This window comes from Salvelinus alpinus, chromosome 26, assembly GCF_045679555.1.
Source record: "Salvelinus alpinus chromosome 26, SLU_Salpinus.1, whole genome shotgun sequence".
NCBI classification, from domain to species: Eukaryota; Metazoa; Chordata; class Actinopteri; order Salmoniformes; family Salmonidae; genus Salvelinus; species Salvelinus alpinus.
In genome coordinates this window covers 20,659,230-20,671,957 of record NC_092111.1, presented here as the reverse complement: position 1 = coordinate 20,671,957, position 12,728 = coordinate 20,659,230, and the positions used below count along the sequence as shown (strand labels likewise).

At 43.7% G+C, this 12,728-nt stretch overlaps 1 protein-coding gene across 1 annotated transcript in view; it reads left to right on the top strand.

The window, feature by feature from the left end:
- The window catches only part of LOC139554906 (forkhead box protein O3-like), a 58,568-nt gene that overhangs the window by 42,757 nt on the left and 3,083 nt on the right, over positions 1-12,728 (top strand). The window lies entirely within an intron of this gene.

The following is a 12,728-nucleotide window of genomic DNA, read 5'->3' as shown; positions in this document are numbered from 1 at the left end:
CTTCTCCTTCTCCTTCTCTTCTCTTCTCTTTTCCCTCTCATTCTCTTCTCCTTCTCCTTCTCTTCTCCCTCTCCTTCTCTTCTCCTTCTCTTCTCCCTCTCCTTCGCTTCTCCTTCTCCTCTCCTTCATTTCTCCTTCTCTTCTCCTTCTCTTCTTCCTCTCCTTCTCTTCTCCCTCTCCTGCTCTTCTTCCTCTCCTTCTCTTCTCCCTCTCCTTCCATTAATCCGTGAGCCTCCCAGTCCTTTATTCCCCTTCAAAGAGACAACCGCCGCCCGTGACATCAGTCACAGGAAGTGAATCTTTAGCGTCGACTAATTTCCATCGATCGCCTCCATACAGGCTTAGCAGAAGAGAGGCAGGCAAGAGAAGAGGAGAGCCATTCCCGCACAGCCCAGTCTGGTTCCTGCTCTCTCTCTCCACCCCCCTCCTCCCGTCTACAGAAAGAAAGAAACCCTCTCTCTCCACAATGAACAGATGCAGTCGTCAGCAGCTTTTATCTTCTCCCTCCACTTTTCCACTCCTCCACTCCTCCTCTGCTGCTCATTATCAAATAAATGCTACGAATAGAATAGAAAGACACTACCCATTGACAGCACTGACCGTGCATAATGACACACACACACACACACACACACACACACACACACACACACACACACACACACACACACACACACACACACACACACACACACACACACACACACACACACACACACACACACACACACACACACACACACACACACACACACACACACACACACACAGACAGACAGGGCCGACTGTGCATAATGATGGTTAGCTGTGAGAAATTGATGAATAAATAACGTCTGGAGCACGGTGGAAAATCAACCGCTTTCCTCTAGTGTCTAGTCCGACTACATACAGTTGAAGTCGGAAGTTTACATACACCTAGGTTGGAGTCATTAAAACTCGTTTTTTCAACCACTACACAAATTTCTTGTTTCAGTTTTTTACAACCACTTTGGCACTAATTTCGGAACCTTGATGTCATTTTTCAAAACTCTAGACACAAAATTCTAGACACAAAACTCACAACCAATGATCAAAATGCTAATTTTTCTAATCTCTAACACTATTTCCAATTGCTTGGATACAATACACATAAAGCTAAGATCATTTGTTCATTGAACTAAAATCACCCATTCAAAATGACACAACTTAACATCAAAGTATTACCATTTCAAAATGCAATTCACACATTACATCTGAGATGACTGTCTATTCATTTCATTACAATGATCTAACTATCAATTGATACAACTGCTCAAAATGATAAGTAACTGTTGCGTTACTCTTAATGATGAACAATATTCCATGTTTAGGTCATGAAAGTTTCAGGATAACGAGATCCATTGACACCAATTACCGTGGAACATGAACCAATTGGACTACATTATCTATGGATGTAATAGTTCATCATCATTCTTTATCAGACACTGTTTCTATAGTCCCATGTACCACTTTTCCAGACCATGTTTTCAGATTTGACATTACTGTACACTCATTTTATTAGGTACACCTATCTAGTACTGGGTAGGACCCCCTTTTGCCTCCACAACAGCCTGAATTATTCACGGTGTTGTACGTTAAGAGATGCCCTTCTGCACACCACTGTTTTAAACAGCTGTTATTTGAGCGTTTGTGGCCTTTCTGTTAGCTTGAATGAGTCTGGACATTCTCCTCTGACCTCTCTCATTAACAAGGTGTTTTGCCCACAGAACTGCCGCTCACTGAATGTGTTTTGTTTATCGCACCATTCTCTGTAAACTCTAGAGACTGTAGTGCGTAAAAATCCCAGGAAGGCAGCTGTTTCTGAGATTCTGGAAATACCATGTGTGGCATCAACAATCATACCACGGTCAAGTTGCTTAGATTACGCATCCTGCCCGTTCTAATGTCTGGTCGAACAACATCTAAAGCTCTCTACTCTATATACTCTATATATTGAGTTGCAGGCAGCCACATGATTCGCTGTTCGAATGTAACCGTCCTTGATGAGCTAAATCAGGTCTGTAGAGCTGATGGCATGACCTATGTTATTGTGTGGGATAATGTCAGGTTCCACCATGCTCAAATGGTGCAAGCATGGTTTCAGGCCCATCCACAATTTACCACCCTGTGCTTACCCCCATACTCTCCTTTCCTTAACCCGATTGAGGACTTTTTCTCCACATGGAGGTGGAAGGTATATGATAGGTGCCCTCACGAACAAGCCACCCTTCTCCAGGCCATGGATGACGCATGCAATGACATCACGGCAGACCAGTGTCAGGCCTGGATTCGCCATGCCCGAAGATTCTTCCCAAGATGTTTGGCTAATGAAAACATCCATTGTGATGTGGATGAGAACCTGTGGCCAAATCCACGAGACAGGGTTGATGGAAATATAGAAGTACAGTAATCAATCTTTTGTCTTGCTTTTTTACAGTAAGCCAGGTGAGGAACACTGCAGTTGACCTTTAACTGTTTTTTCTTTTTTTGTAGCTAATTATTTTTGTTTCGATTCAAAGAAACCCATGTTGTGATTTTATTGTATTTCATCAATACATTTCATATTTTGTTCAATGATTCCACTGTGTCTGTAGTATTCTCTCTACTACTCTTTTTACCGTGATGTATTTACATTTAGTAGCATAATGAAACACGTATCACATATTTTGTACTACAATATTTCATGATTGTACGAACAACTACACAGTAAAACTATCGGTGTCTTGTGTGTGGGTGATCTAAATGAATGTTCCTATGGTATTTCATGATAAATGAGTTATTTGAACCAATGATTCTGCAAGTGCAAGGTTTCTTTAACGATATGAATGCACAATGCAATGTTTTGAACATTGTTACAAGTGATGACCGTTTGGAGTTTTGTGTCCAGAGTTTTGAAAAAGGACCACAAGGTTCTGAAATTAGTGCCAAAGTGATTGTTAAAAACTGTAGCAAACTATAGTTTTGGCAAGTCGGTTAGGACATCTACTTTGTGAAAGACAAGTAATTGAAGTAATTTTTCCAACAATTGTTTACAGACAAATTATTTCACTTATAATTCACTGTATCACAATTCCAGTGGGTCAGAAGTTTACATACACTAAGTTGACTGTGCCTTTAAACAGCTTGGAAAATTCCAGAAAATTATGTCATGGCTTTAGAAGCTTCTGATAGGCTAATTTAAATAATTTGAGTCAATTGGACGTGTACCTGTGGATGTATTTCAAGGCCTATCTTCAAACTACTTGCCTCAGTACCTCTCTGTCTCTTAGAGATTAATGTACTTTGGTGTGAAAAGTGCGAATCAATCCCAGAACAACAGCAAAGGACCTTGTAAATGCTGGAGCAAACAGGTACTAAAGTATCTATATTGTCACAAGCCGGCTCATAGCCTGTGACAAAAATGAGGGGACCCGAACAACAGGTATAGGCCAATTTAAAAGTGTTCTTTATTATAAACAAAACTATTAACTTAAAACTAAGAAAAAGGAATGAGGTGTGGAAGTATTATAATGTAAGGTGTATGTAAAGTGCATGGATGCGTGAATATGTGTGTGTGAACATGACTGAGTGAAAACTATGCAAAACTACAAAGGAACAAACAAAACATGAGCATACCTGGAGGAGCAGAGAGAGAGAGAGAGAGGTGATTAGTCAAACAGTTTATACCCTGAGCCCAGGTGGCTCCAATCACTAACGACCCTCCTCTGCCTGCAGGAGGAACCGCCCCCTGCAAGGCAGAGGAGGAGCCGTGACAATATTCACAGTAAAACAAGACCTATATCGACATAACCTGATAGGCCGCTCAGTAAGGAAGAAGCCACTGCTCCAAAACTGCCATAAAAAAGCCAGACTACAGTTTGCAACTGCACATGGGACAAAGATCGTACGTTTTGGAAAAATATCCTCTGGACTGATGAAACAAAAATAGAATTGTTTGGCCATAATGACCATCATTATGTTTGGAGGAAAAGGAGGCTTGCAAGCCAAAGAACACCATCCCAACCGTGAAGCTTGGGGGTAGCAGCATTGTGTTGTGGGGGTGCTTTGCTGCAGGAGGGACTGGTGCATTTCACAAAATAGATGGCGTCATGAGGTAGGAAAATGATGTGGATATGTTGAAGCAACATCTCAAGACATCATTCAGGAAGTTAAAGCTTGGTCGCAAATGGGTCTTCCAAATGGACGACTCCAAGCATACTTCCAAAGTTGTGGCAAAATGGCTTAAGGACAACAAAGTCAAGGTATTGGAGTGGACATCACAATGCCCTGACCTCAATCATATAGAAAATGTGTGGTCAGAACTGAAAAGCGTGTGCGAGCAAGGAGGCCTACAAACCTGACTCAGTTACACCAGCTCTGTCAGGAGGAATGGGACAAAATTTACCTAACTTATTGTGGGAAGCTTGTGGAAGGCTACCCGAAACGTTTCACCCAAGTTAAACAATTTAAAGGCAATGCTACCAAATACTAATTGAGTGTATGTAAACTTCTGACCCAATGGGAATGTGATGAAAGAAATAAAAGCTGAAAAAAATTATTCTCTCTACTATTATTCTGACATTTTACATTCTTAAAATCAAGTGGTGATCCTAACTGTCCTAAGGCAGGGAATTTTTACTCGGATTGAATGTCAGGAATTGTGAAAACTGAGTTGAAATGTATTTGGCTAAGGTGTATGTAAACGTCAGACTCAACTGTAGCTCTGAAAAATGCTAATTTAGAACAATCCCCCGGAACACCCAGGATTAGTATGGACTATTCGTATTCCGTGTAAACCACATCTAATGGAACCACCATCCACATGCACAGTCTGTAAAACAGAACACTCCGAATTCTAGAAAGCTCCGGAATGCGGAGCCTTAAAATGTGAAAGCAAAAAAAATAATCACTATATGATGTTACAATGACTTTCTAAAGAACCTCCCCGTTCCACAGAGTTCTCCACTGAGGATAGAGCTGCAAGAGCTAGAATTTAAAAAAAAGTCCAGTCAGTGAGAAGCAGAAGGGAGAGGGGCAGAGGCCCAACAACCTGTTCCACTCTTGGACGTTTACAGAACTGTGGCAGGGAGTGTAAATCAACATGGCTTCCTTGTGGTTTTCAGTTCAGCCTGCAGTACAGTACTCTCTGATGAATAGCTAGTTCCTCTGTGTCAAATGTTTATAGCTCGTACCAAAATCAAGCAGGTGCAGGGTATGTAGAATATCATGAATTATACAAGGAAAACACCAGCAAATAGATGCTCCCAAACTTTTAAAGAAGACACTGGTCCAAATGATGCTTGATTAAAACTTGATTCCCTGTATATCAACAGCTCTTCAAAACACAATATACTATAAGAGCTGTTTCTTTCTTGTACCTAATGAGCTTAGAGTGATTTATGTCCCAATCAAACCTTATTATTGGAAGGTACTGTCCGTGTGGCAGAGGGACTATCTGTCTGTCTGGGATCAGTCTGTCTGGAATCAGTCTGTCTGGGATCAGTCTGTCTGGGATCAGTCTGTCTGGAATCAGTCTGTCTGGGATCAGTCTGTCTGGGATCAGTCTGTCTGGGATCAGTCTGTCTGGGATCAGTCTGTCTGGGAACAGTCTGTCTGGGATCAGTCTGTCTGGGAACAGTCTGTCTGGGATCAGTCTGTCTGGGATCAGTCTGTCTGGGATCAGTCTGTCTGGGAACAGTCTGTCTGGAATCAGTCTGTCTGGGATCAGTCTGTCTGGAATCAGTCTGTCTGGGATCAGTCTGTCTGGGATTAGTCTGTCTGGGATCAGTCTGTCTGGGAACAGTCTGTCTGGAATCAGTCTGTCTGGGATCAGTCTGTCTGGGATCAGTCTGTCTGGAATCAGTCTGTCTGGGAACAGTCTGTCTGCAGTGAAAAGGTCTCAGGGATTAAGGAGACTCTTCATCTACTACTACTACTACTACTACTACTATTACTACTACTACTACCTTTACTACTACTACTACTACTACTACTACTACTACTACCTCTACTACCTCTACTACTACTACTACTACTACTAGTAGTACCTCTACTACTACTACTGTTTAACCAGGCATTAAAGAGACTCTTCATCAAGGCTTCTTAAGACCTTATTGTGGGATCAGGGTCAATGTCCAATAAATAGGATTGAGCTGATTGGCCAGAGATCACTGGTGTCTCACAGCATTGCATTCTCTCCACGAACAACTGTAGCGCGGTCAGTGACCATAGAGTAAAAGATTTCAAGACAGCACAAACAGATCTGGGACCAGGCTAGAACAGCGGTTATATGTTTCTGCAGTGGACTCCCCACCAGAATCAGGACTGATAACATTGAGATATGGTATGTCTGTTAAGATATGGCCGTATACTGATTTAAAACAACTGGAAGTTGTGTACTGCTGAACCCTAGCAGTGAAAAACATGTTTCCCTCAGAGAAGAGGTATCAACAGGACAGGTCAAGCTACCCATATGTACAGCCAGGCCGGTCAAGCTACCCATATGTACAGCCAGGCCGGTCAAGCTACCCATATGTACAGCCAGGCCGGTCAAGCAGCCTACGCTTGTTTTTTGTTCCCAGCAGTTTACCAATAAAACCCTTCCACCAATTTTGTCACATATCATCGTCATAATCACCGTTTCAACTCAAAATCGTCATGATCCTACTGATCGACCAATCCGTGTCCTGTCGCTGTGGTGTCGGGGTGAGCCCCAGCTAAGGAGTAGCCCAGATTAAAGCAGGATTAGCCTGGGATTACCCTGGATTACCCAAACTGGATAGGGATTACGTATGACTGACAGTTTTGGGGAGGGGTGGGGAGTAGTGTGTGTGTATTGAGGGAGAGTGTGTGTGTACTGGGAGAAAGAGGGAGAGAGAGAGAGAGAGAGAGAGAGAGAGAGAGAGAGAGAGAGAGCCGTCCGAGCGTGGTGAGTCTGGGTCAGACTCAGTTTCTATTTATACTCCAGACTACACATGAGTTGCAGCAGTGCTAGCCTTGAAATTCACACACACACACACACACACACACACACACACACACACACACACACACACACACACACACACACACACACACACACACACACACACACACACACACACACACACACACACACACACACACACACACACACACACACACACACACACACACACACACACACACAGAGCAGCAGTGCTAGCCTAGATCCAGCTGTTACACAACTCACCCTGCAGGAGTATAACTGTAGAGACCTGACGATGAGGTCACTTACCGTGCTATCTGTCACACTCAATCTCTCCCAGTGTGTGTGTGTGTGCGTACGTGCGCGTGTCCGTGTGTGTGTGTTTGTATGTGTGTGTGTGCTTGTGTCACACTCAATCTCTCCCAGCCAGTCAGGCAAGGCCTCTCAGCTTCATGACAGAATATCTTTGTGACAAGTTAACATAGAGACTAGTGGTAATACAGTATGGCAGTGAGACATGACAAGGTGGTTGAACGCCCCAAAACTAGCTCATTTGTATCCTGGTTGTGCAGAACAGTGTTGAACCCAATGGACAAGTGCTTAGCTTTTTTATTTATGTGCAAATCAAACCCCTTGTAAGGAAAATATTATTTATTTTCTATTCATATATGTTCACTGTAGGTCCCAGTAGTCCTAGTAAGGTAGCAACAGTGATAGTGGTGGTAGTGGTAATATGTTCTACCACACTTGACTTGCTAATCAGTGAGGCTGACTGTTCCACATAGGTAGCTATAGGTCGCTAGGTAGTGAGGAGTAGTGACTGCTGCTGATTGAGGCTCCCTGGTGGATAGGAACACAAATCTGTCAGACTCAGATAAAAGCCTGTTTGGAGTAGCTGGCTTCCCTGCCTGCAGCATCATCAAACAGCATCTGACTGCTACACACGCACACACTCACGTACGCTCACACGCACTCACACAACGCAACACACTTCATCTCTCTCTGTCTCTCTACTCCCTCTCTTGTTTGGTTTACTCTGTTGCCATGGTTACACCCAGCTGGAGCCCACTATTGTGTGAGGAACCTGTCAGGGCGTCTCTCTCAGATCAACTGATGTGGGTCGATCTCGCGTTGGCCTCGCTCACTACGCCGTCATTCAATTTGCCTTTGATTAAGTCCGTTACAATACTCGCTGTATGTAGTGTATACCACCACCGTATCTCTACTGCTGTGCCTGTGAGTGTCTGTGTGTCTGTGTGTCTGTGTGTCTGTGGAAATGCATCTGGCTATTACATCAGTGTATGCTCATAACTGCTCATGTAATTTGTCAGCTTTGCCTTTTCTGCTGAGGAGGGTCGGAAAGGACATACAGTGCCTTGTGTAAGTCTACACACCCCTTGCACAGTCTTCAAATGTTGCTGCCCTGCTACAATATATCCATGGGGCGTCCGGCATTGCCATCAGCCGTTGAGGGAATGCTTCCTTTGAAATCAATGAAAGCTGCTTCAATGCCCGTGTTGCGCTCGCGTTGCGTCACGTCCAATGGCAGCTTCCAAGGTTAAATTCTCGATGGCTGACTTGCGCGTTCATTCTATCTTGTGAATTGAAATAATGAGAAATACAGTTTATTTTGGTTGCATATTGCCTCGACTATACGCCACTGGTTATTGTACTAAGATGTATGAAGTCAAGAATCTACTACTACTAGCTAGCTATCTACATTGACTAGCTAGGTTCCCAATGTAAACAAAAGCAACTTGTGAAATTGGAGGATAATTTAGTACAACCACTACCAACAATTTAATGAGCACTGGACCAAAGCTATTATACTTACACATAAACAATGAATATGGGACAGTAGGAAAACTAGAATATAGACCTCTTCCCCTCTCCTCTCCGCTCTTCACCTCTCATCTCCACTCTTCCCCTCTCCTCTCTGCTCTTCCCCTCTCCTCTCCTCTTTTCCCCTCTCCTCTCAGCTCTTCCCCTCTCCTCTCCGCTCTTCCCCTCTCCTCTCCGCCCTTCCCCTCTAATCTCCACCCTTCCCCTCTCCTCTCCTCTCCTCTTTTCCCCTCTCCTCTCAGCTCTTCCCCTCTCCTCTCCGCTCTTCCCCTCTCCTCTCAGCTCTTCCCCTCTCCTCTCCGCTCTTCCCCTCTCCTCTCCTCTTTTCCCCTCTCCTCTCAGCTCTTCCCCTCTCCTCCGCTCTTCCCCTCTCCTCTCAGCTCTTCCCCTCTCCTCTCCGCTCTTCCCCTCTCCTCTCCTCTTTTCCCCTCTCCTCTCAGCTCTGCCCCTCTCCTCTCCGCTCTTCCCCTCTCCTCTCAGCTCTTCCCCTCTGCTCTCCGCTCTTCCCCTCTCCTGTCCGCTCTACCCCTCTCCGCTCTCAAAACAACGCGCTCTGTTACAGGTAAAACGTCACATTAACGAGACGCTGATGGCAAAGCAACGCAACGTGTATAGTGGAACTGAAGAGTTAAAATTACATCTTAAAATGGATTACATTTGTTCCTACTGATGTACACAACCTATTCCATAGTTCCAATGTGAAAGAAAAATGATAGAATATTATCCAAATTAAGAAATAACAAAAACCCAACCCAGAGATGAATACTTGGTGAAAGCACCTTTGGTAGCCATTAGAGCTGTGAAACATTTTGAATAAGATTCTATCAACTTTGCACAATTCAGAAGACAGATGCAGGGTTTCCTCTAACTTTTTATTTGGGCTTTGCTCCTTTCCCCAGTCCCTGCCGGTGACAAGCATACCCATAACATGATGCTGCCACCACAATACTTGAAAATACAAAGGGATCAACAACACTGTTTTCACTCCACATTACTGACCTGTATGACGAAGTGAAAAGAATAAAGCCTGTTTTAAAAATCCACTCCAAATGACCCATTCGGTTTTCAACAAGGCTGTTAACTAATACTGCAAGACAGCACAGCAAAGAAATGTACTTTTTGGCCTAAATTAAAAACTACAGGCTTGGGTTAAATCCAGTAAAACAAAACACAAAGTATCATGTTATGGATATGCCGGTCACCGGCAGTGACTGGGGAGTTTGCTAAATAAATAGAAAATAGAAAATAAAATAGAAAAGGAGCAAAGCCCAGGTAAAAAGTTACAGGAAAACCTGCCTCAATCTTCTGAAACGCTAAGCCTGAGATAGATGTGTATTTTTCAGGGGCACAATTATATATATATTTTTATGTCAAAGACACACTAGAATGGCTCTCCAATAGATGTTGTGTGTTCCTGAGTGGTCCAGCCTCAGTCCTAACTTACATTTCCTTGAAAATCAGAGACAAGGTTTGAATATTGCTGTCCATCAATGACTCCCACCCAAATGTATTGAGCTTGAGCAATTTTGACAAAAACTATTGATAACTGTTTCCCTAAGAGTTGTGCAAAGTTGGTAGAATCTCATTCAAAATGATTCACAGCTGTAATGGCTGGGTGTGAAGACGTACACAATCAAGACATAATTGTTTTTCATTTTTTATTAATTTGGAAATTTTTCTTTAACTTTGAAAATGTAGGTTGTGTACATCAGTAAGAACAAATATATTGTATTCCCTTTTGAGATGTAATTTTAAAGCATCAAGATGTGAAGACTGTGCAAGGGGTGTGTAGACTTTCACTGGTGACTGTAAATACCTATCTCTTATCCCATTTCCATTCCCCTGTAAAAAGAGTGGAGTCAAGGCAGCATGTTGTCAGTGGTGGATTGGTGGATGGGGTAAATTATAGGACCCAGCATTGATTTGCAACCCACTTAGCTGTATTTTCCTGGAGATGTTTTGTGAGGATCGGCAGGAAACTATTATCTTTTGTTCAGGTGTTTTGCTTTTCACACAATACCAACCATGGACAAAAAAACGAAGAGACATAGCTAATCTGTTTAGTCGGAAGGGAGTCCAATTTCGGAAGGTACCAGTGGTTGAAACACTAGTTTAGGGTTAGGAGGGGAACATATACACTGACAGACACTATATGGATTCCACAGGGAGGTGGGTGGTAAGGAGTCTCTTGAATATAGATTTGCATTTCATTTGTTTCTGGGTAGTTGGTTGCTGTTCCATGTGAATGGGCTGGATGGGGAATGGAAATTGTGTCACCAGAGAGGTGACGAGAAAATAGATACAATTGGTGGATGGATAGATAGGTGGAGAGAATGAGAGATGGCGTGATCAGGAAACCGCGGAGAGAGAGAAGAATAGTAAAGGAGAGCAGCAAAATAGGACAGGAGGCAGAGGAGAGAATGATTGAGAGAATGAAGATAGAGAATGTGATGAGATGAGGAGACTTGTTAGCTAAATGTGATGGGGCAATAAAAGCAGGTGGGGAAATAGATAGAATGATAGAAGAGAGGAGAAAAGATACAGACAGTAGGGAAACATGAGAAAATTAGATGAGAGAGAAAGGGACACAGGAGAAACATTAAAGTATATGGCAATGATAAAGATCAATCACACATACAGTAGGCTACTTAACTTGGCTAGCTGAAGAACATGGCAATGATATGAGCATGACAGTGATGCTTGGCCACAGATACAGTAAAGTACTTCGCTTGGCTGGCTCAGATGATCTCTACTCCCACTAAGCTTCTCCTGCAGGCTGGTTTAGATCTCATCAGGGCCTCTATTCAAAAAGCGTCTCAGAGTAGGATTACTGCTGATATCCAGGTTGGCTTTAACTTCAAATACTGCTATAGAGCTGTAGATTAGCTACATAGCAGACACTCAGACGAAACCCAGAGCTTAAGACATATAGGGTCTGTTCCAATATGCACACTAGCATGCCACTTGAGTGATGAAGTAAGTAGTAAGTAGTGGGTAAGTATGGATATTGGAACACAGCCGTAGGGAAGCATCACGTCTTACTTCACATACTGTATCTCTTCCTAGTAGACCTAGCCCCTTAAATAAGGTTACCCAGAGGCAGACATAATATCCACACAGCTACAGTTATTATCACAGCCCATGTTGCTGGTTCTGGACTCCTTTTCTCTCTCTCTCTCTCTCTCTCTCTCTCTCTCTCTCTCTCTCTCTCTCTCTCTCTCTCTCTCTCTCTCTCTCTCTCTCTCTCTCTCTCTCTCTCTCTCTCTCTCTCTCTCTCTCTTTCTCTCTCTCTCTCTCTCTCTCTCTCTCTCTCTCTCTCTCTCTCTCTCTCTCTCTCTCTCTCTCTCTCTCTCTCTCTCTCTCTCTCTCTCTCTCTCTCTCTCTCTCCCCCCCCCCCCCCCTGTTTTGGTACTCTTCCAGATCTTCATTATCTGCCAAATTACATCTCCCTCTCCTGTCTCCTTCTCTCTCCTTCAGCCTCCTGGCTAGATCTTAGGGTTTCATATCTGGAGGCCTTGCGATCAATACAGCGTGTTGGTGATTGGGTTGCCACGCGTGATACATTTCTGTAACCTTGGTGATGGTTTGGTGTGGAGTTTCTGGCTGAAACCCTCCCTGTATTTTGGCTCAGTGAGAGAAAGGAAAAGGAGAGGAGAGAGGGCAGAGGAGAGAAGAGGATGGGAAGATTAGATTAGAAGAGAGGAGGGGCAAGGTGATGAGAGGAGGGGAGAGGAGGCAAGGGGAGGAGCGAGGAAAGGAAGGGAAAGGAGATGAGAGGAGTGGAGAGGCAAGGAGAGGAGTGGAGAGGAGAGGAGTGGAATGAGAGGAGTGTAGAGGAGTGGAGTGGAGTGGAGTGGAGTGGAGTGGAGTGGAGTGGAGTGGAGTGGAGTGGAGTGGAGTGGAGAGGAGAGGAGAGGAGAGGAGTAGAATGAGAGGAGTGTAA